The sequence below is a fragment of the Schistocerca cancellata genome, chromosome 8 (genome assembly GCF_023864275.1).
Source record: "Schistocerca cancellata isolate TAMUIC-IGC-003103 chromosome 8, iqSchCanc2.1, whole genome shotgun sequence".
Classification (NCBI taxonomy): Eukaryota; Metazoa; Arthropoda; class Insecta; order Orthoptera; family Acrididae; genus Schistocerca; species Schistocerca cancellata.
The window spans coordinates 190,172,842-190,198,364 of record NC_064633.1 but is presented as its reverse complement, the minus strand read 5'-3'; positions in this window follow the sequence as shown (position 1 = coordinate 190,198,364).

Here is a 25,523-nt window from a genome sequence, read left to right as displayed (position 1 = left end):
TGTTCGTCACTAGAAAAATGCAAACGAACTTCACCTTTTACACGACAATGCAAGGACTCACACAAGTCTGCGGACCCGTGAGGAGCTCACAAAACTTCATTGGACTGTTCTTCCCCATCCACCCTACACTCGCACCTTCCATCTGTTCGTCCCAATCAAGGATGCATTTCGCACGAAGAAATACGGCGGTGACGCGAAGGTTATTGATGCAGCATGACGTTGGCTTCGACATATGTAGGAGTACCATGCGGGCATGTAGGCCCCAAACAGTAATGTGGCGTAAGGACGTCGCACTAAACGGAGACTGTGTTGAACAATATGGTTTTGTAGTCAAAAGTGTGGGGAGTAATATGGTGTATTGAAATCCTGAATAAAAACAACCTGCTTTCAGAAAAAGAATGTGTTGCATTACTTATCGGAAGGCCCTCGTAGTATGGAGGCATGTCTTGAAAGCCACGGTCTTCCTACTCGCTTACTCCCTTTCGGCAAAGTTGCCTCATATGCACCTGGGAACAGCATCTTACCTGAAGATGCAGCTTTCGAAAATCTACTAGGAAAATTGTAATACAAGATGTTCATTATTAAACTCCCTGTGTGCGTGGGTCATTCCGAGGCTAACGACACCCGTTTATTTTCGTGTATTCTTGCAATGTGACAAGATACTGAAGTTTCCGCAGTGCTGTACTTCCCACCCATCCGATTAGAGGTGTGAAGAGCTAGGTTCTGGCCTGAGTGCTGTTGGGCTGTTAGTGTTGAACTCTGTTTCCCATGCAACGTGCAACACGAACCTATTTGACAATACGCACGTGCTCAGGCGGCAGGCGTTTCGGGAGGCGCGCGCAGTTGGCAGTAACAGCGTCCTGCGGAGCATGCGCGTCCAGCACAAACCAGTTTGTGCTTCTCGAGCGTGAAAAGAGCCATGTCTTTTGAAGAAATTATCACGGTTATACCAGCAAGACCAGAAATTTGACAATCTAGTCATTCTCAGTATAAAAGTAGGTTGACTGGGAGGAAGACGTGTAGCAAAATACCAACGAAGCTTAATAGTAATGGTAAGTAAATATTTTTCTTGTGTCGTTCTGCTTTGACAAAAGCATGTAATGCCGAAACATGTCTCGAAAATTCCTTGCCACGAGTGATGTTAAATACAATTGTTTAAATTTTGTAGTGCTATTTTCGTTTAAAATACAGTTTTAAATAAGAAACATATTAAAATGTTGCATTCAGTTTTCCTTACATCAGGTAACTATTATCCTTCGGCTTTAAAGCTGGATGGAAAGTAATGGAGGACAGTCACAAGCATGCATCGACTTTTTGCGAAGTGTGACCAAGTGTAGACATAGATCTTCTTGTGCATTCACGGAATTTATCAGGATCTGCTCGGAAATTCCCATACACACACATCAAAAAACGTTTCGCATCATCTCGGTTCCGAGAGTTCCGGAACCTGTACAGAAAGTCGGAATAGAGATCGAGATAAACATTATTTCCGTCCTTTTTATTGCTCAACAACATTGCATGTTGTGCCACCATAAAGAGAGACCTTCAGAGGTGGTGATCCTGATTGCTGTACACACCGGTACATCTAATACCCAGTAGCACGTCCTCTTGCACTGATGCATGTCTGTATTCGTCGTGGCATACTATTCGTAAGTTCATCAAGGCACTATGGGTCCAGATTGTCCTACTCCTAAACGGCGATTCATAGTAGATACCTCAGAGTGGTTGATGGGTCACGCCGTCCATAAGCAGCCCTTTTAAATCTATTCCAGGCATGTTAGATAGGGTTCATGTCTGGAGAACATGATGGACACTCTAGTCGAGAGATTTCGTTGTCCTGAAAGAAGTTATTCACAAGATTAGCACGATGGGGGCGCGAATTTTCGTCCATGAAGACGAATGCCTCGTCAGTGTGCTGCCGATATAGTTGCACAATCGGTCTGAGGATGGCGTTCACCTATCGTACAGCGCCTTCCTTCACTACCAGCGGAGTACGTCGACCCCACATAGTGCCACCCCAAAGCAGAAGATAACCTCCATCTTGCTGCACTCGTTGGACAGTGTGTCTAAGGCGTTCTGCCTGACCGGGTTGCCTCCAAACACGTCTCCGATGATTGTCTGTTTGAAGGCATTTGAGGCATTCGTCGGTGAAGAAAACGTGATACCAGTCCTGAGTGGTCCATTCGGCATATTGTTGGGCCCATCTGTTCCGCGCTGCATGGTGTCGTGGTTGCAAAGATGGACCTTGCCGTGGCGGTCGGGAGTTAAGTTGCGCATCATGCAGCGTACTGCGCACTGTTTGAGTCGTAACACGACGTCCTGTGGCTGCACGAGAAGAATTATTCAACATGATGGCGTTGATGTCAGAGTTTCTCCGACCCATAATCCGTAGGTAGCTGTCATCCACTGCAGTAGCAGCCCTTGGGCAGCCTGAGCGAGTCCTGTCATCGACATTCCTCTCCCTTTGTATCTCCTCCATTTCCGAACATTGCTTTGGTTCTCTCCGAGACGCCTAGATGCTTCTATTGTTAAGAGCCCTTCCTTTCACAAAGTAAAAATGTGGACGCGATCGAACAGCGGCATTGACCGTCTAGGCATAGTTGAACTACAAACACCATAAGCCGTGTACCTTCTTCCTGATGGAATGGCTGGAACTCGTGGGCTGTCAGACCCTCTGCATCTAATAGGCGCTGCTCATGCATGGCTACTTACATCTTTGGGCGGGTTTAGTGACATCTCTTAACAGTCAAATAGGGTGTGTCTGTAGTACAATATAAACAATTAACATCTATCTTCACGAGTTCTGAGAACTGGGGTGATGCAAAACTTTTTTTCAGAATGACGTTTTCACTCTGCAGTGGAGTGTGCGCTGATATGAAACTTCCTGGCAGATTAAAACTGTGCGCCCGACCGAGACTCGAACTCGGGACCTTTGCCTTTCGCGGGCAAGTGTTCTACCATCTGAGCTACCGAAGCACGACTCACGCCCGGTACCCACAGCTTTACTTCTGCCAGTACCTCGTCTCCTACCTTCCAAACTTTACAGAAGCTCTCCTGCGAACCTAGCAGAACTAGCACTCCTGAAAGAAAGGATATTGCGGAGACATGGCTTAGCCACAGCCTGGGGGATGTTTCCAGAATGAGATTTTCACTCTGCAGCGGAGTGTGCGCTGATATGAAACTTCCTGGCAGATTAAAACTGTGTGCCCGACCGAGACTCGAACTCGGGACCTTTCCCTTTCGCGGGCAAATGCTCTACCATCTGAGCTACCGAAGCACGACTCACGCCCGATACCCACAGCTTTACTTCTGCCAGTACCTCGTCTCGGGCTCACAGTTTTTCTCTGCCAGGAAGTTTCATATCAGCGCACACTCATCTGCAGGGTGAAAATCTCATTCTGGAAACTTCCCCCAGGCTGTGGCTAAGCCATGTCTCCGCAATATCCTTTCTTTCAGGAGTGCTAGTTCTGCTAGGTTCACAGGAGAGCTTCTGTAAAGTTTGGAAGATAGGAGACGAGGTATTGGCAGAAGTACAGCTGTGGGTACCGGGCGTGAGTCGTGCTTCGGTAGCTCAGATGGTAGAACACAATGGAACACCTTTGGGAGGAGTTAGAACGTCTACTTCACTCAAGAAACAGTACCCTTCTATTCTTTCGATTATTGAGGAAATAAAGACTGTCATTCATCCAGACGCCACATTAAAAGCTTCCCCAGCAAGCCGTCATAAAGCAGAAAGTTGGGTCACCCCTCACCGGTGTTCGCTATCAGGTGTACGGATACTTCTGATCAAATAGTGTATGTGGATTAAATGATTTTCTTTGTGTAATACAATATTATACGAAACACATATTTTATGAATGTCTTTTTTTCATACTGAGAGCGCTAACAAGGCATCATGCTAACGGCGGAGTCATCGCTTCATCAGCAATAAGTGGCTGAGCCAGCCTCCGCCACAATTTAAGGGGGAAGTTAGCTTTCGCAAGGAGTCCCCGCCGTTCACTGTTACAGACGACTAATTACTGTGTGAATTAGAAAAATCGATTTTGAAAACAGTAACAACGAATGACTTTGTGTCTGTGGAATGCAGTACGTCATGTTGTAAGCTTCACAACTGAGTTTCGATCAAGTTCACACGCACTGTTATTACCTACTACAGAATATACAGTATGTGATCAAAAGTATCCGGACACCCCCAAAAACAGGCGTTTTTCATATTAGGTGCATTGTGCTGCCACCTACTGCCAGGTACTCCATATCAGCAATCCCAGTAGTCATTAGACGTCGTGAGAGAGCAGAATGGCGCGCTCCGCGAAACTCACGGAATTCGAACGTGGTCAGGTGATGGGGTGTCACAGTCCTAAACGTCTCTAGGTCCACTGTTCCCGATGTGATTGCAAAGTGGAAACGTGAAGGGACACGTACAACACAAAAGGGTACAGGCCGACTCGTCTGTTGACTGACAGGGACCGCCAACTCTTGAAGAGGGTCGTAATGTGTAATAGGTAGACACCTATCCAGACCATCATACAGGAATTCCAAACTGCATCAGGATCCACTGTAAGTACTACAACAGTTAGACGGGAGGTGAGAAAACGTCATGGTCGAGTGGCTGTTCATAAGCCACACGTGACGCCAGTAAGTGCCGAACGACGCCTCGCTTGGTGTAAGGAAGTTTGAACAGTGGAAAAGCGTTGTGTGGAGTGACGAATCACAGTACACAATGTAGCGATCCGATGGCAGGGTGTGGGTATGGCGAATGCCCGGTGAACGTCCTCTCCAGCGTTGTAGTGCCAACAGTAAAATTTGGAGGCGGTGGTGTTATGGTGTGGTCATGTTTCTCATGGAGGCGGCTTGCACTCGTTGTTTTGCGTGGAACTATCACAGCACAGGCCTACATTGATATTTTAAGTACCTTCTTCCTTCCCATTGTTGAAGAGTAATTTGGGGATGGCGATTGCATCTTTAAACACGATCGAGCACTTGTTCATAATACACGGCCTGTGGCGGAGCGGTTACACTACAATAAGATCCCTGTAATGGCCTAGCCTGCACAGAGTCCTGACTTGAGTCTTATAGAACACTTGTGGCATGCTTTGGAACGCCGACTTCTTGCCAGGCCTCACCTACCGACATCGACACCTCTCCTCAGTGCAGCACTCCGTGAAGAATGGGCTGCCATTCCCCAAGAAACCTTCGAGCACCTGATTGAAGGTATGCCTGCGAGAGTGGAAGCTGTCATCAAGGCTAAGGGCGGGCCAACACCATACTGAATTCCAGCATTACCAATCAAGTGTCCCACGAACTTGTAAGTCATTTTCAGCCAGATGTCCAGATACTTTTGATCACATAGTGTATGTACACGTGTATCTTTGGAGACAACAACTTGTATTGCGCTGAGAGAGTTTTTTTATATTCAACTGTCATACATCTTATCAAAAAGAACTGAATTCATGTACTGAAAGATAATATCCCATGAAGCATATTGGATCAAATGAATTTATTTAGAAAAACACAAAGGACAAGATATAATTTTTCAAGAGCGTCTCAAGATTTAAAAAAATGTATCTTTGATAGTGAACCGAAATGCGTTTCCTAAGAATAAATGGCAGTGTATAGCAGAATCTGCTTGTTTCTTATCACGGTGAACGAAACTACAACAGAAGTGAAGTTGTTGTCGTACATTACAAACCCTGAGAATTATTGCGTTCTACATACTCGTGGAAACTATTGTTCTGAGCACGATCATAATGAGCAAAGCCGGACGTATTACCATAAACTACAGCAGATACAAAAAGCACAACAATACAGTTAAATGTGTTAGGTTTTCTGCAGTGTTGGAAATGTGGAGTGGAAGAGCTAGAAGTCATGTGTGTGTAATTTTCATTGCACGCAACTCTTCACAGAAGTTTATTCGAAAATAACAAACGGAAAAGAACGCTTAAACAACCACACTGTAGGTGAACTAATTGACCTAGTAATAGAAACGTCACTGTCTCCTTTTACCACATTTTTATTAGGTCGCTTTTTTGTTTGTCTGTCTGTCTGTCTGTCCAGTACAAATTTTACAATTGCTTGTAAATCCTAATTTTAAATTACCATGACCTAGAGACTTTAAGTTTTATACGTAGCTCTGAACTGTATGACAAATGGTTCAAATTGCTCTGAACACTATGGGACTTAACATCGGAGGTCATCAGTCCCCTAGAACTTAGACCTATTTAAACCTAACTAACCGAAGGACGTCACACACATCCATGCCCGAGGTAGGATTCGAACCTGCGACCATAGCAGTTGCGTGGTTCCGGACTGAAGGGCCTAGAACCGCTCGGCCACCACGGCTGGCAATTGTATGACAATTCTTACATGAAAGTCTCATATTGCTGTTACTTGATTATTTTGTTTATAGTTCTTGCAATTTTTGCGAAGAGTATAGAAGCTTGCTAATTGAGGAAGGAGGTTCCAGATTATCTTTTTAGAACGACCAGGCCTAGATTTTCCTCCTATGGTCTGGCGTGAGCACAGGAGGTAAGTCACAGAGGATCAAAAGAAGGGATGTGCTTCTCCTAGCCACAGCATTTTTGCAGAAGTTCGACACGGTAAGCCCTGCTCCACACTTTGCTGACAACTGCAACATTGCGACAAAATTCGTCGCTTTTCCCTCCAGATTTTTCCACCTAATCCAATTCATCTGACTCCGCCTCTCTGCCTCAGCCTGATGGGACTGACAAATGAGTGGAGCATGAGTAGCAGCTGATACCAACCTCTTGCATGTTAAGGTGTGTCCATTACGCCAAGAAAGGGAAATTTCTCCTGCATCCACGTAAATAAAGAGGAATTTTGGTGGTAACTTTCGCAGTAGCATTAACTTATCCTTTCCACGTGGCCGGCCGCGGTGGTCTAGCGGTTCAGGCGCTCAGTCCGGAACCGCGCGACTGCTACGGTCGCAGGTTCGAATCCTGCCTCGGGCATGGATGTGTGTGATGTCCTTAGGTTAGTTAAGTTTAAGTAGTTCTAAGTTCTATGGGGCTGATGACCACAGATGTTAAGTCCCATGGTGTTCAGAACCATTTGAACCATTTTCCTTTCCACGTGGAGTTTTCTGAAAAGAGGGACATCAGGTTTAGAGGATAATTTCGGACACGTACAGGCCTACCACGGAGGGAGAGAGACTCATAGTTCTGGCGCAGAGTTGCGTGGCCACTTTCTAATTACGAGTGGGGAGATCTTTACCCGGTGGCGATCTGCACGGTCTGACGCACGTTGGGAACAGGGATACGTGTCGCGTTGCGCAACAACGCTACCAATTTTGTAGGAAGCTTACAATTTGCGCAATTTCCTCCGAAACTAGTGCTGCCTGATTAATTGCATTGTTTTGCGGGTTTCAGACGTTTTTACTTTCCATTTGTGAGCTGCATAGGTTAGGAAAGCTTGTGGCGTTTCTACGTGAATGAACTACCCAGAGTGTTAGCGGGATTTCTTGCTTAAATTATGCTTCTAAACAGCATTGGTTTCAGTATTCTGGGTGATGATGTGCTCGTTTTGTTGAACAATTTCTCAGTCAATTTTACGAGACGTTGTGTTCATTTCGTTGCAAAATTATCCTCTGTCATTCTGATGTAGTATTTGTTGATATCTTAAAGTAAATAAATGAGTTATTAAATCCACGCTCGATTTGAATATCAGAACTAAGTACTTATTCTACAACCGATTTTGGTTAAATGTAAGTAACTAGTTTATCAGCATTTCTAATTAGTTTTCCTCATTGTTATTGTGTTCCGTTGAAATGGAGTGGCCAAACCTTCTGATCAGTGTACATAGAAACATTATGGTCATTTTTTTAAATAATTCAAAGCGAGCATTGCACTCGCTCGTCTAGATGGTATTGATAATATCGTAAATAAAGTTTCACATCAACTTGCACAAATTGGAAACAAAAGACACCAACATTTCATAATGCTTTCTTGTCGATCTGTTCGGCAGGAGTAGGGCTGGGGATAAGGGTGAATAAATTCGGCAACTTCCTACATCTCATCTGCCCTACAAGAATGGCATGTTGTGCAGATACATCTATAAATCTACATCTACATATGTATGTCGCAAGCCATCGTATGGTGCTCTAAATTTTTTCAGTAGCGTGCAAAAAGAACGTCGTCTTCCTCCAGTAATTCCCATTTAAGTTAACGAAGCATCCCCATTTCCCGTTCCAACTACGGACTGAAAAGACATCTAGATTTAACTTATCGGCGGTTTTCCTAAAGTGCTTAAGGCTTTTGCTGGGGTTGTTCCTCCAAAAAGGAGATAATCCATTTCTTCTCCAATATCACAATATCACGCACAATCATGGTTTGTTCTCCGTCTTTAGCGACCACGACACCGACAGAGCGTTGTACAACAGCCTAACAGCCTTCGTGCTTTTCTAATTGGGCATTGTGGCGGGGGGCGGGGGGGGGGGGGGAGTGGGAGGGAGGAGGAGTGGAGGAGAACGTTATAACACTATTTTTTAGAGGACAACTCTCGAACATGCATTGTCTGACGAACACTCGAGCACCTATCACAGATCGATTGGCCTACTAAATCACCCGATTTTAATTCCATAGAAAATGTGTCGAACTATTTCGAATGGTGAGCTAAACATGGAAATAAACTTTCCCACAAATTAGTAGACCTACGGGCTCTGATCAGCAACGATTGGCTTCACCTAAAGACTAGAGGCGATATTGGATATTACTTGTGTAATAATAATTATTTCGTGTCGCACAACGGTCTAGTGCAGGTCGTTATTTGTGTGTCCCTAACCTACCTAGTTGTCCAAGTGAAGAGAGTCTATCTACTGTTTAACGTGGAATCCTAACCTCCTGTCGTTTTTGGTGGATGTCCAGATCCTTGAGAGATAAATGCTGGACCGAGAAACCCGCGGTCCAACCAGGGTTCGACCAGAGACCTTTTGTTTTCTGGGCACGTGCTGTGCGGCTAGACATGTAATAGAACCTGTCAGTGGATCACTTTCACTATGCATTTAACAACTCGATGCGCTAGATGAATTTACTATTCGATACGGATAAGTTCAAAATTATAATCTTGCAAATAATAGAGTTTTAATTACGTAAATTAAGTAGTTTCTACACCTATATGAGATAATGTATTCAAACGTGAGCCTAATACAAAAATATTAGCTCTATTATTTTTCAAAAACTTAATTAGATTTCATACATTAGATTTGTTTCCAAATTTGGTTGTCCAAGTATAATTATGCGTAAAGTCATTGACATTGCGATCGTTAGTTACCGCCTTTCAAAGTAACTTCAGAAACTATCATCGGTCAGTAACTCTTTTGTTGTGGAAAATATGTTCTTCGATATATGTATTACCTTTGTTCTTCTTGCCTTGTGCTTGGAAGTTGTTGTAGATGGTCGGCAGGGAGCTCTAGTATTGTGTGTGTCATGTATTCTGAGCTTCAGACATATCTGAATGTTGGAGCTGAGCTGCGTCGGAATGATGAGAATTAAATATTCTGTATGACAGATAAAGTACCTGCAAACAAGTTATTTCACGTACATATTTTGAACTAACAACTGAATATCCTCCTGCAAGCAGAAATATACATCTTGTTCTTGAACCAAAACAAAAAAACGTGGAAGTATGTCGAAGGTTGGAGATGATGTAATGCTGGATGTAATTCTACACACAATCAGAGAAGAAAGGTACACATGGGAAACACTGACAAGTAGAGGGGGACAGAATGATAGGACATGGGTTAAAGAATCAGAGAATAGCCTCCATGGTAATAGAGGGAGCCATAGAGTGTAAAAACTGCAGAGGAAGGCGGAAATTGGAATACATCCAGCGAATAATTTACGACATAGGATGCAAGGCCTACTCTTAAGAGTGTAGATTGCTGCAGGACGCATCAAACCACTCAGAAGACTAATGACTAAAAAAAAAGTGCACAAATTTTAGTCCGCAGCTCGTGGTCGTGCGGTAGCGTTCTCGCTTCCCGCGCCCGGGTTCCCGGGTTCGATTCCCATAGTGCTCAGAGCCATTTGAACCATTTTTTGAACACAAATTATAACATCCGGAGACATTAGCACAAAGAGAATTAATGAATATGTGCTCTGGCGTCAGAGGGTATTACTTCTGCCCTATAACTACTCGATTTTTAGCGTCCTCAGATCATTTTATGTAAAACAACTTGCTTTAAAATGTTTATAGCTTTTGCGGAAGAGTGTATACAGAAAAGGAATACGGCAATTCACCCCCACAGTACCGGAAGTGAGTAATTATCCCAACTGGCATAAAAAGTTTGGAAGACTGTTCGCTGTCGCTGCAGCGCCCGGAAACTGTTGTTGTTCGCCTCTGGACGAACCGCGACGGAAGTGAGAAAATTCTCTGTAGGGCGGAAAGGCAGGCAGCCGCGTCCATATCCTCTGGTAAACAGCTATTGTTTTCCTGTGGCGGCGCCGCGACGGCGCGTCCGTGCATGCGTCCATTAAGGGGCGTCGGTAAACAGAGAGAGAGAGGGAGAGGGCGTAGCACAAAGCGGCGCTTTGCCTCGCTGCGCTGCGCCGTCTGCGAGCTCTTCAACAAAGCGGCCGATGCGAGGCGGCGGTGCATCAGATCCTCCGTAAACAACGAGCTCGTGGCGCCATGTACAGGAGGCGCGGAGACCCACCCACGGGCGCGATTCCAGAGAGCTGCTGACGCCGCCGCACTTACCGCCTACGTAATGGCCCATATGTCACTTGTTCCCGGCTCGCGTCACGAACCAATTGAAGCAGCAGTGCACATTCGCTTCCGCGTCTCCTACACCGATATTCCCTTGTCGCTGTGAACGCCTAGTCATATTACAGGCTACGTGCCATATTGGGAGCAGTCTCCGGCACTTGACGTCACGATTGAGGGTCAAATCGACAAACTTAAACGGATGACCGGTCACACACTGAAGTCTGCCTTTTTTCATATTAAGCAACACATCCCTTTTAATTTGTCATATGAGTAGGCACGAGAGGGAGGAACATTGTCGTTATACTGCTGCTTAGCCATTGGTATGACGTTCCTTAAAAATTCATTTTTTTGAAAAAAATTCAAATTTACGTAGATTTTGATGGAGATATGTAGCCACAATCACAATCAATATAAACATGCCTCTAGTAATGCTGGTAGGCTGCTGAAATCAAGGAGATCCACAAAGTAGTAAATAATTTATTGGGCTTTTACTATTATTTGTATGTTTTTGTATTTTTTACTAGGCGCTCTGAAGGGTCTTTGCCCGAAATGCGTCAGCACAACAGAGGATTGACTACCGTGTAGATTTCCTTCATTTTAGCAGCCTATCAGCATTTTTAGAGTAATATTTATATAAATACCAATTTAGCTGAAGGACAAGAGAAAGTGAGAGATTGTATGTATTGTATTGTATGTAAACCGGAGACCTAGAAGCGACGGAGAGGTTCCGTCCCCGCCGCAGCCGCAGTGGTTCACAACCCCACGACGACTACCGCAGTCCACTTCACCCCTCCGCTGCCCCACACCGAACCCAGGGTTATTGTGCGGTTCGGCCCCCGGTGGACCCCCCCAGAGAACGTCTCACACCAGACGAGTGTAGCCCCTATGTTTGCATGGTAGAGTAATGGTGGTGTACGCGTACGTGGAGAACTTATTTGCGCAGCAAATGTAACTGAGGCGGAATAAGGGGAATCAGCACGCATTCGCAAAGGCAGATGGAAGACCGCCTAAAAACCATCCGTAGACTGGCCGGTTCACCTGACCTCGACACAAATCCGCCGGGCGGATTGGTGCCGGGGACCAGGCGCTCCTTCCCGCCCGGAAAAAGTGAGAGATTAGTAAAACATAAGGTGTTGAAAAAACGCTTATACAAAATTTTAGAGTTTTCGCAGGAAAAGAACTGACACAGCTGCACCGTTTCTCCGCTCCGTATCCATGAAAGTTTTCTCGCTAGGGATGCTCAGAGATAGTGACGCTAAAACATAATAAAGACTGCAGCTTCATCTAAACAAGCAACCAGCTATTCCGCAGCGTCTACCCCCCGCCCCTCCTCCTCTTCCACACACACAAAACGAAATTCATAGCATTCATCCTCTCCAAAACAGTATTCATCACGCGGAAATATGAACACTGTCTCTGAACATCGCTAGGGCCGAAATATTCATGGACGTTTAGGGGTGGAAACGGTGCACCAATGACAATTTTGTCACATAACGTACTTTCTTTTTATCTGCTCTAAACGTTCTAAAACTTTTTGGAAGAACATATTTCATTCCCTTTGAAAACTCTAGATCAACCACATAAAATGCAATTTTGTCATATAATGACATGGTTGAAGACCGTGGCTTTATTTGAAAACGTGACTATGCTGGTAAGCTACGTTATTTGATACAAAGACAGCTGAGTAAAACTGAAGTACTCAGACAGTTCTCTCTTTACTTATTCTGATCATCATTAAACTGACACACAACATTTCTTAGCGCAACGCAATCTTTCAAAAATCCCTACAAAAGAATGGCCCTGACTAACAATAACCTCTACCCTTCATGAATCACTTACCTCACAAAAATCTTCTTTACTCGAACTACTGCAATACAGCGAGCCAGTACTGGCAGCTAAATAAAAGATTCTAACTACTGAAGGCACGAGCTACTGATATGCATAGCTAGCAAATGAAAGATTTTGATAGAGAACAAACAATGTATTTACGTTAATAGCGTTCAAAAGACATTATATATATATAAATACTGCTGGCGGCTCACCTCCAACTGCCCAACGCTACGCGCTGTTCACATTAAACTGTCCAACACTACACAAGCGACAGAGCGCTACGCGGCGTTACCAACATAAAAACCTAAACAGCCTATTTACATTGTCCCATGGTCCCCACAAAAAATCTTACAAATTGTTTTGCGCAGTGCCTAATACTGATTTGAAATTTTTTTTCATAATTACGAGTACAATAACAAAGATATCAAATGCACACACTTATTGATACAGTGTTTGTCAAAAGCAAAAATTGTCTTCACAGTCCGTAAAGACAGTCCTGATCAATCATCACAGTAGTAGTTGCAGTTTTTTTTTCTCAAAGTCTGAGCATTACAAGAACAAGCACATGGAAGTAGTGGATTTCAGTGCAGTCTTGAAGAAGTAGTGTTGTCCTTCCAACGGAAAGGCAGTGCTGACTCTTGACATGCAGACAGGTAATGGGCCACAACAGAGCAAAGCTACAGCACAGGGTTGGGGTTAATTTGGGGGAAGAGACCACACTGCGAGGTCATCGGTCTCATCGGATTCGGGAAGGGAGTCGGCCGTGCCCTTTCTAAGGAACCATCCCGGCATTTGCCTGAAGCGGTTTGGGAAATCACGGAAAACCTAAATCAGGAAGGACGGACGCGGGACTGAACCGCCGTCCTCCCGAATGCGAGTCCAGTGTGCTAACCACTGCGTCACATCGCTCGGTACCCCACAGCAGAGTCAGTGACGTTTTGAAGAATATAGGTACGTAGGTCATCACAGAGCAGACCCACTGCAGTCCTGGTAGAGATTATGGTATTGGTGAGCCACCAGATGTGCAGACCCACTGTAGTACTTGTAGAGATGGCCAGCAGCCATCTGTTGTGACTGTGCGCAAGGGCGTACCCAGGATCTGAAATAGGGCGGGGGGGGGGGGGGGGAGATAATACTAGTCTCAGGAAACAAGGACTCGAGACAACATAGAGCACTTTCTATTAAATAAAACAGTAAACCAGTGAAAAGCTGCTTTTAATAAACATTTTAAATACAAGAAATCCGAGAAAACATGCAGCATTTATTATTAAATAAAACAGTAAACTAGTAAAAAACTGCGATTATCTTCTTTGGGGGTGGGGGGGGTGGCAGCTGCAACCCCCTGCCCCTCGCTGGGTACGCCCATTACTGTGCGGCTGCACCATCAAAGAGTCATGAGGATAATATAGCAAGTCCATAAACCACCAGTTGTACACTCACAAACTTTTTGAAATGTTGTTAGAACCAGCAATGCTGTTAACCAGTCCATTGATGAATTATCAACACATGTGCGAGCACTAACAGTCCGGTTTTTTTATTTATTTTTTTTTTTTTGACTTCTCACATATAGTGCATGTACTATGGCCAAAAGAAACGTGTGCAGTGAAATGTAACTTAATCTCAAGACCTGGTGTCTACACAATTATAAATTTACGACATGAGAATACAATAGCAAAGGTACAAAATACATCATTAACGAACATAATAATACAGATAACATTTGTAGTAATACAGGCTTTACAAAAGAATAGCAATAAACATATACATCAATGTTACAGGAATTGTTACATAATAAATAAATGAGAATATTAAAATATTAATTTGACATATGATCATTAAAGGAAAACATAACAGAGTAAATAAAATTGCTACACCAAGAAGACATGCTGACGATAAACGGATATTCGTTGGACAAATATATTATACAAGAACTGAGATGTGATTACATTTTCACGCAATTTGGGTGCATAGATTCTGAGAAATCAGTAGCCACAACAACCACCTCTGGCCGTAATAACGGCCGTGATACGCCTGGGCATTGAGTCAAACAGAGCTTGGATGGCGTGTAGAGGTACAGCTGTCCATGCAGCTTCAACACGATACCACAATTCATCAAGAGTAATCACTGGCGTATTGTGACGAGCCAGTTGCTCGGCCACCATTGACCAGACGTTTTCAATTGGTGAGAGATCTGGAGAATGTGTTGGCCAGGCCAGCAGTCGAACATTTTCTGTATCCAAGAAGGCCCGTACAAAACCTGCAACATGCGGTCGCGCATTATCCTGCTGAAATGTAGGGTTTCGCAGGGATCGAATGAAGGGTAGAGCCACGGGTCGTAACACATTTGAAATGTAACGTCCACTGTTCAAAGTACCGTCATTTCGAACAAGAGGTGACCGAGATGTGTAAACAATGGCACCCCATACCATCGCGCCGAGTGATACGCCAGTATGGCGATGACGAGTACACGCTCCCAATGGGCGTTCATCGCGATGTCGCCAAACACGAATGTGACCATCATGATGCTGTAAACGGATCCTAGATTCACCCGAAAAAATGACGTTTTGCATTCGTGCACCCAGGATCGTCGTTGAGTACACCATCGCAGGCGCTCCTATGTGTGATGCAGCGTCAATGATAACCACAGCCATGGTCTCAAAGCTGATAGTCCATGATGCTGCAAACGTCGTCGAAATGTTCGTGCAGATGGTTATTGTCTTTCAAACGTCCCCATCTGTTGACTCAGGGATCGAGACGTGGGCCGGCCGCGGTGGCCGTGCGGTTCTAGGCGTTTCGGTCCGGAACCGCGTGACTGCTACGGTCACAGGTTCGCATCCTGCCTCGGGCATGGATGTGTGTGATGTGCGTAGGTTAGTTAGGTTTAGGTTGTTCTAAGCTCTAGGGTCCTGATGATCTCAGATGTTAAGTCCCATAGTGCTCAGAGCCATTTGAACCATTTTTTTTTTTTATCAAGACGTGGCTGCACGGTCCGTTACAGCCATGCGGATAAGATGCCTGTCATCTCGACTGCTAGTGATACGAGGCCGTTGGGATCCAGCACGGCGTTCCGTATTACCCTCCTGAACCCACCGATTCCATATTATGCTAACAGTCATTCGATCTCTACCAACGCGAGCAGCGATGTCGCGATACGATAAACCGCAATCGCGGTAGGCTACAATCCGACCTTTATCAAGGTCGGAAACGTGATGGTACGCATTTCTCCTCCTCACACGAGGCATCGCAAGAACGTTTCACCACTCAACGCCGGTCAACTGCTGTTTGTGTATGAGAAATCGGTTGGAAACTTTCCTCATGTCAGTACCTTGTAGGTGTTGCCACCGGCGCCAACCTTGTGTGAATGCTTTTAAAAGCTAATCATTTTCATATCACAGCATCTTCTTCCTGTCGGGTAAATTTCACGTATGTAGCATGTCATCTTCTTGGTGTAGCAATTTTAAAGGCCAGTAGTGTAATATCTAAACATTTTTCCGAATTATTTGATGGTAACAGTATTCCTCATCATAGTGAATGTAGCTTAGTATCAGAAATGTTCTACAACATAAGTCTTATCAGATAAACACATGAAGACAGGAAGAACACTAATACACAAGGGTGCACAAACACATAGCGGAATAACACAACAGGAAAGGACAGGGTTTGTTTTCAGCGTCACATTTGGTACTGCAGTCCAACCGAAAACTTCATTCCATAGATCTTTCCTCTTATTTCAACATTTGTTCTCGCAAAAACACATATTTTTTACCTCATTATTTATTTTCCATTATCTTACGTCATCATTTGTTTCCAAGAAAAATCTACCTAAGCATGTTGTCCCCAAACTCTACTTTTTGTTCACATCCTCTTTCAAAATAATTATTCTTAATTGTACATTACTTTTTTGTCCAAACCTTTTTCTTATAGCTTCTCAATGCATTTCTTCCAATTCATCACAACTCATTCTCTTATAAAGTCTACCCCCCCTTAATCTAACTTAAATCTACTGACCTCAGATGCGACGCCATTGATCAGCTGTCCATGCTTCCCCGTCACGGCACCACTATAAACTCAGTTTTTTTTTTTTTTTTTTTTTTTGGCGTGTTAACGGCAGCCGATGCAGAGGACGGTAATTTCTTACTACCGCTCCTGCTCTCCGACCAGTGGTGTGAGATAACATGGAATGCTAAGGGAAGTCCATTACTTTGATTTCGGATAGTAGGTGCTGATATGTAGTGGTGGCGACGTGCTTGGCGTACAACAAGCCGGTCCTCGCCGGTGATGATCATCTGTGGTCGACCGCAACCTTGACGAAGGGTATGCCTGCCCTCGTATTCCCATGCCGTTCAACATCGGGCCACTGTCACATCCTGTTGCCCTGCAAATCTGAATACTGCATGGATTGGCCAGCCGTGTGAGACCCACAATACCCATTCAAAACTCTTTGTCAGGTGCTTATAACGTTCTTTCACACAACTACACGGCGGCTCCGTCACACAGTCAACACTCAACATCTGGTGCTGTTCATCCCTTTATACAGGGTGAGTCACCTAACATTACCGCTGGATATAATTCGTAAACCACATCAAATACTGACGAATCGATTCCACAGACCGAACGTGAGGAGAGGGGCTACTGTAATTGGTTAATACAAACCGTAAAAAAATGCACGGAAGTATGTTTTTTAACACAAACCTACGTTTTCTTTAAATGGAATCCCGTTAGTTTTGTTAGCACATCTGAACATATAAACAAATACGTAATCAGTGCAGTTTGTTGCATTGTAAAATGTTAATTACATCCGGAGATATTGTAACCTAAAGTTGACGCTTGAGTACCACTCCTCCGCTGTTCGATCGTGTGTATCGGAGAACACCGAACTACGTAGGGATCCAAAGGGAACGGTGATGGACCTTAGGTACAGAAGAGACTGGAGCAGCACATTACGTCCACATGCTAACACCTTTTTATTGGTCTTTTTTACTGACGCACATGTACATTACCATGAGGGGTGAGGTACACGTACACACGTGGTTTCCGTTTTCAATTACGGAGTGGAATAGAGTGTGTCCCGACATGTCAGGCCAATAGATGTTCAATGTGGTGGCCATCAATTGCTGCACACAATTGCAATCTCTGGCGTAATGAATGACGTACGCGCCGCAGTACATCTGGTGTAATGTCGCCGCAGGCTGCCACAATACGTTGTTTCATATCCTCTGGGGTTGTAGGCACATCACGGTACACATTATCCTTTAACGTACCCCACAGAAAGAAGTCCAGAGGTGTAAGATCAGGTGAACGGGCTGGCCAATTTATGCGTCCTCCACGTCCTATGAAACGCCCGTCGAACGTGTACCTCACCCCTCATGGTAATGTACATGTGCGTCAGTGAAAAAGACCAATAAAAAGGTTTTAGCATGTGGACGTAATGTGCTGCTCCAGTCTCTTCTGTACCTAAGGTCTATCACCGTTCCCTTTGGATCCCTACGTAATTCGGTGCTCTCCGATACACACGATCGAACAGCGGAGGAGTGGTACTCAAGCGTCAACTTTAGGTTACAATATCTCCGGATGTAATTAACATTTTACAATGCAACAAACTGCACTGATTATGTATTTGTTTATATGTTCAGATGTGCTAACAAAACTAACGGGATTCCATTTAAAGAAAACGTAGGTTTGTGTTAAAAAACATACTTCCGTGCATTTTTTTACGGTTTGTATTAACCAATTACAGTAGCCCCTCTCCTCACGTTCGGTCTGTGGAATCGATTCGTCAGTATTTGATGTGGTTTACGAAATATATCCAGCGGTAATGTTAGGTGACACCCCCTGTATACCCTATCAAGTCTGATAACAACATTAATGCACTCTGGTGGCTGTTCTACTTGTCACAGAGGATTGCAACTCTTAATCATTTCGCACATACCTGCTGATGGTGTATTCGTGTACTTACATTTCAATCCGACCGTGTCTTCTGGCAGCTTAACTGTTTATGTCAGGTACAGTATTTCTACATTAGCGAACATGCTAGAAAAGTTCAGCTGCCTTAATTTTACCCTGAAGTTTTTAAGCGGCAGGAAATAAGCTGAAAGCTTCCGCCAAGACTTCAGAGAAATGGAAGGATTGTTTAAGGCGTGTTGGAATGCCAATTTGCTGGGGTACCGTTGTAAGTCATGAGCCGTGGAGGCTTTAATTTTGGCGGGTATGCCATTTCACTGACGCCATTAACTACTCGTACAGCCGATAATGATCCTGGTCATGTGCCAGGGCTAGGATCTTTGGTTGTGGAGTGTGTTGTTGGGTTCGGAGGACTTTGATACGGCCATTTAGCAGGAGGCTGGCGAAAGGGAGGCACGAAGTTTGGGGATTGGCGATAGCGTCGTGACAAGAGGTGGTCACGAGGTCCGAGCGGCCGAAGCTACGAGCTGCTCAAGGAGGGCCTGCGCAGAGCGAAGATTCCGGATTACTTCAACGGGTTGAGCGTCGACTACAAGCAGCAGGCCGACATCCCGTCGGTTGGTTGGCAACATTCGTGTCGGATGACCGCTCGTGGCCTGGCTGCCCTCTTCTACCTGGCTTTCATCGCCACCACTCCGTAACTGCTGCGACGCACTGTGGATCCATGGAACTGCTTGCTGATAAAGGGGAGTAACATTCTGTAATCGTCGTGGTTATTTGTGTCATTGTCTACCTGCCATCCTTATTATTTTCTGGTTTGTACCAGACTCTCAGAGTTTTAATTGGTCTGCACTTTGGTCGTAAATATAGGCAGTAGTATTGTACTAAGACGCTAGTTGTCGTTTGAAAATTTGTCTCTCTACTATACTGACTTTCCTTTCTGATTTGTACCTGATAATTCATGTTCTAATTAATCAGCCTGAACAGTTGCATTAAGGCCCAGGTCGCAGTTAAACAAAAGAGACCTTGTGGTTAGATTTAGCTGTTAACCGGTTCAGTTCTTTGATTGTAATTGGATTTCTCTGTCATTAGTTACAATCTCAACAATCTGTTTTACTAAGCTGTTTGTTTCTGTGTTTAAAAGACCGGGTCATTATTGGTATATTTTAGCTGCATCTTGCGGTTCCGCCGAGTGAGTTCTCTTGTAATAGGTGTTCACAAGTAATGTTTTCAGACGTTCCTTCAGAGTGGTCTAAATAACTGAGAGTTTAACTTTGAAAATATTAACAGCTAACTGCCACAAGGGCTTTAGTCAAAATAAAATTGTCAGAAGAAACGGGTTGGGATCCAGTCGCACCATGGTTGCCGATTGAAATTAAGAGGTTGCTTGCTTTGAAGTAAGCCTTATCATTGTCATATTGTTTGCTAATCTGCTTAACCTTGAAGCACAGGTGCGCATCTTAACCCCGAACCTTTCGACATACAGCTTTCGAATTAAAAGTTAAGTCATCTGTTTTGATTAGTTGAATCACTCACGTCATCAATGGAGGTTATATAGTTTTCATGTGTTGCAGAAGGGCAATTAATAAGACAGACTGTGTCCAGCGCGGTAGTAAACACCGCTGTTTCACCCGATAACGGGCGGCCTGCAGGTCCGGCCGTCTTGTAATATTTGTCATATTGTTTGCTCTTTTGCAATACAGCACTCCAGATTTCTTTTGCAAAGATTAAATGCTTATTCAACTTGAGGTTAAAGGTCAAGAGAATTTTGGAAAATTTGTTCATTTTTTTAAAGAAAAAAAATGGTTCAAATGGCTCTGAGCACTATGGGACTTAACATCTATGGTCATCAGTCCCCTACAACTTAGAACTACTTAAACCTAACTAACCTAAGGACAGCACACAACACCCAGTCATCACGAGGCAGAGAAAATCCCTGACCCCGCCGGGAATCGAACCCGGGAACCCGGGCGCGGGAAGCGAGAACGCCACGGCACGACCACGAGCTGCGGGCTGTTAAAGAAAATTTAATGGTTAAATGATTGTATTATCAGTAAAACACAGTTTATATATTGCTAAATAAACAGGTTGTGTGAGAAGAAAGTTATATTGATGGGTCCTTCCTTCTACGTTTTTCTTAATTCCCGTAAGTACCACGTATCAGTGCGAGTTCCTAAGTTGGCGGCGTTCAAAGTTTCCCGGCTGGATTAAGTATTGATAGCGGCGAGTTGTGGGAAGGGCAGCTGACGCCGCGGTGCAACCTGGCAGCAAGCACCGGGCCAACTCTAGAGACTGAAACATTAGGACACCTTTAGATCATCTGCAAGCCCTGGAGGCAATAACACCCCTGCTTGGAATCGTGGAAGTCATGGCTCCTTCGCACTTGAGTGGAGTTAAGTGTAGATCTCTTACTGATACTTGTTACGGTAAGCCCACGTCTGTGTTAATGTTGAATTAGACTCGTCATGTCCATAAGGCCTCAGAGTGATTGTGTGGATGATCAGCAGTCGGTGTAACTGATTTTAATCTGTTTGTTCCACATCATATTCATTGCAATTATATGAATACTGTCTGTTGTAAACTGAGTTGATGTAACTGGGACTGCAATATAAGAGGGTGGGTCAAATAGAAAACTTAATTTTTTAATAACAATTCGAAATTTCGCCCCGTTATCCTGTAAGTTGGTAAGCGTGCTACAAACAACGTGCAGAATGGCTTGTAGGTCGCAGTATAGTGCAGATGCACGCATTCCGTCGCAGTATCAGTATAAAGATGGCCGCCCCACTTGCGACTTGCACAACGGAAGAACAGCGTTCTGTTATTCGGTTTTTGCGTAGTGAAGGTGTGAAACCTATTGAAATTCATCGACGAATAAAGGTTCAGTGCCGAGCGGTTAAAGGCGCTACAGTCTGGAACCGCACGACCGCTACGGTCGCAGGTTCGAATCCTGCCTCGGGCATGGATGTGTGTGATGTCCTTAGATTAGTTCGGTTTAAGTAGTTCTAAGTTCTAGGGGACTTATGACCAAAGCAGTTGAGTCCCATAGTGCTCAGAGCCATTTGAACCAAGCCAAAGGTTCAGTACGGTGATGCATGTTTGCCACAGCAGCAAGTCTACGAATGGAGTAGGAAGTTCGCAAATGGTGTGACTTCAGTGGAAGATGCTTCTCGTCCAGATCAGGCACAACGAGTTGTGACTCCACAGAACATTGCAGCAGTTGAAGCCATAGTGAAGGAAACCGGCCGAGTGACACTGAATGACATTGCAGCATGTTTACAGATTAGTCATGGGTCAACACACCACATTATGATGTGCCCCAGTTTCACAAAGTGTCTGCAAGATGGGTGCCACGGCAGCTGACTCCTGAAATGAGAGAACGACGTGTTGATGCTTGTGAAGAACTTCTTCGGCGCTTTGAAGGTGGTGGCTTCCTTGCAAGAATCGTTACTGGGGACGAAACCTGGGTTCACTTCCATTATCCAGAAACGAAGAGAGCGAGCAAGGAATGGCGCCATTCCTCATCACCAAAACCAAAGAAGTTACGAACAGAACCATCAGCAGGGAAGGTTGTGCGGACTCTCTTTTGGCTCGAAAAAGGCGTCATTTTGGGGCATTACATGCCTAGAGGGACCACTGTTACCAGTGCATCATACACGGATCTACTAAAAAATCATCTGCGGCCTGAAATCAAATCAAAGCGACGTTGAGTGCTGTCAGCAGGTGTCCTTTTGCAACATGACAATGCAAGGGCCCAAACCGCCCTTACAACAGTTGCAACAATCACAGACGTGCATTTTGAGTGTCTTCCTCATTCACCACACTCACCACACCTTGCCCCAAGTCATTTCCATATGTTTGGACCGCTCAAAGACGCAGTGGGAAGAAAGAAGTTCCGTTCTGATGAAGAGGTACGCCACGCGGTGGATGAGTGGTTGCGCGCACTACCAAAAGAATTTTTTTCTAAAGGAATTTATGCGCTTTGTAAGCGCTGGAGAACAGGCGTTGAGCGTGGGGGAGATTATATTGAAAAGTGATACAGCTTTGTACCACTCCTGCATAATAAATAATATTTAAAAAAATATTTAAGGTTTTCATTAGACTCACCCTCGTAGTCTGTGTCGAAGGCTGTGCACTGTTAAAAGAGGGTGGGCAATGGTATTTGGATCTGCATTTGGCTGTCGCTCAATTTTCATTGAATATAGAGGAGCGTCAAGCTCGTGACTAGTATGTGCATCCACTCCCGCAATAAGTTGATATTTCCAACATCTTAGATGTTGCCTTATTTAAGCTGATTACTGTTTCCTTTTTGATGTATGCTGGCAGGGTAGTTCTGGCAGCCGGCGACGCATTCGTCTTTCCTGGGCCCGGAGCAGAGACTTGTTTTCTTCCTGCTGCGGTGACGCTTCCGTCGTCGCACAACGTCTAGGTTTGCCTGCAGCCAGGTGGCTCTTAACAGCTAAAGTTACGTAAATTTGATCGTTTTCGTACGTGCCACAGCAGTGTGTCGCTCAGTTAATTCTCGAAACCTTGAGCTGTTCAAATATTGAGAACTGAACAAGCACACAAGCCTTAAGGTGTGTTCTGCAAGTCCGCAGTTCCTTGTGACTATATATGGCCTTTAACAAATTGTTGCAATCCTGCAGACCCTATTTTGATAGTTCTGGAACGTGTTAAATTTTAAAGGCTTTTACTTATGAGTATACCGAGCGAGGTGGCGCAGTGGTTAGCACACTGGACTCACATTCGGGAGGACGACGGTTCAATCCCGCGTCCGGCCACCCTGATTTAGGTCTTCCCTAAATCGCTCCAGGCAAATGCCGGGATGGTTCCTCTGAAATGGCGCGGCCGACTTCCTTCCCCGTCCTTCCCCGATCCGACGAGACCGTTGACCTCGCAGTTTGGTCTCTTCCCACAGCAACCCAACCCAACTTATATTTATTTGCAGTCTTTAGCTAACTCCATTCACTGTTAAAATCGCGTGGTTGCTTCTAGCTTGCTGTGATAACTGCTTACTGTAATTTTTCACCTTTCTTGTATTTTGAGGGACTGTATAATCATTTAGGTCACTATTAATGTTTCTGCTGGTGTACACCAGTTGGGAGTCACAGTTAAATTGCGTGCCTTCCAAGCTTTCCTTGCATTTTGGAGGCTTGCGTATTTATTACTTAAGGAATCTTATTATTGTTTATAAATTAATAACGGTTTTCCAACAACCACAATGAGTGGCGTGATTTGTTATCATTTCTGTATATTTGGTGGGCGTTGTCTATTTGTCTGAAGTTTTATCAATGCTTGGGAATTGTAGTACTTTTAGTGGGATTCATTCATAATTAATTTTACTGGCGGAACTCAGTTTATTGAACCAGCTTGCAGACACATCTAGTTGATGTGACTTCTTTTTTTGTATTTGGGAACTTGTGTATATTCCTGCTTTTAATAGTATAAATTGTTAAAGGCTTTTATTAATATGTTAATCCTGTTCAAGCTCTTTAAATTATTGTGAGCGTTGTTATTTATTTTTGAGAAAGTTTTCAATTTATAATTACAATTGTTGTTAAGCAGTAAAGTGTATTCCATGAAATAACAAATGACGAAATGTTTGTATCCACCTTCCATCTTGTCTCCTAAAATTTATCTCAGCTCTTGTTGTGAGGTATCAAGTCACTTCCACGAGACTTTTAACAAGCAATTTTTGGGAAAAAAAGTTATATTCAATGCTTTAAGGAGAAAAATGGAAACGAACGTTTGCCGTCATTGGCCGGGAGGTTCCTTGCGGGACAGGTCCGGCCGAGTTGCAGGTCTGTAACAATCGACGCCACATTGGGCGACCTACGCGCCGGATTGGGATGAAATGATGATGAAGACAGCACAACACCCAGTCCCTGAGTAGAGAAAATCCCCGACCCAGCCGGGAATCGAACCCGAGTCCGTAGGACGGCAATCCGTCACGCTGACCACTTTTTTTTAATCTCATTTTGTTCGCTGCATGTGCTCGGGGCGGACGTTTAGGTCCGTTGTTGATAGATTAACTCAGTTTTTTTTTAATTGCAGAGGACAGGTAACCCTCTGACCGAACACTCTGAGCTACCGTGTCGGCACCACTCAGCTATCGAGGCGGATTTTAAAGAAGAGAGAAAGGGAACATCTTTCAATGGACACACAATTCCTATATAGTAATGAGGTGTATCTTATTTTACTTTTCAATAAAACCTTTATTTGTATTGAAAAACTAAATACCTTTACATTCCAGTAACATGTGTCTTGCTAGTTTTCTAGATTATAACGAAGCCTGGTTCTAGCGAAAGTGTATTTGACTGAAAAACGACTGAGGCCAGCTATGCGTTCAGTGTTCGGGAGCTCGAACTATTAACAGAGTAATAAACCGATATTATGATAGCTTTGGCTCACTATTACGTTTGTCAAAGTACACTCGGCGGTACGCAAACGATCTGCAAACTCACATTAATATCTATGTTCCGTATCATATTGTCATTGTGATCTGGTGAGATAGTATGTTAAGGACAGTATATTTCCACACAGTCGGCTGTACCAATCGGTGGGGTAGGTGTATCGAAAACTATTACAGCTTCATGAAATGTTTTCACTGCTACCCATAAGGTAACCTATCAGATCTATGACGTAATGCCGACAAAGAAAGTTTGCAACAGACCGAGACTCGAACCCGGATTTCCCACTTTAAGCGAGCGTTCGCTGCTTTAATTACGTCTGTTATCTGAGCAGGTTTCAAGGCCAGACTGAAACTTCCATATGTCCTCAACCATGTGTCTAAAATCTACACTCGGACATCCGTTCCCTACGTTCCCGTGCACAGGAGACATTTTAATTGAAATATCGTTTCCCCGGTGTCGACGGATAAATACTATACTGCAGTGCCTGTGTTGTTCATAAGTAAGATTCTCCGGACATGCATGCATACCCGAATGAACATTGCATTGTGCTTCTGAACAACACGGGAATCGCAGTATCGTATTACAGCTTCAGATATATAGAAAATAAGTAACGTAAATATCGACCATGTTCCCCACTGCCGGAAAAAAATCACTGGCGAA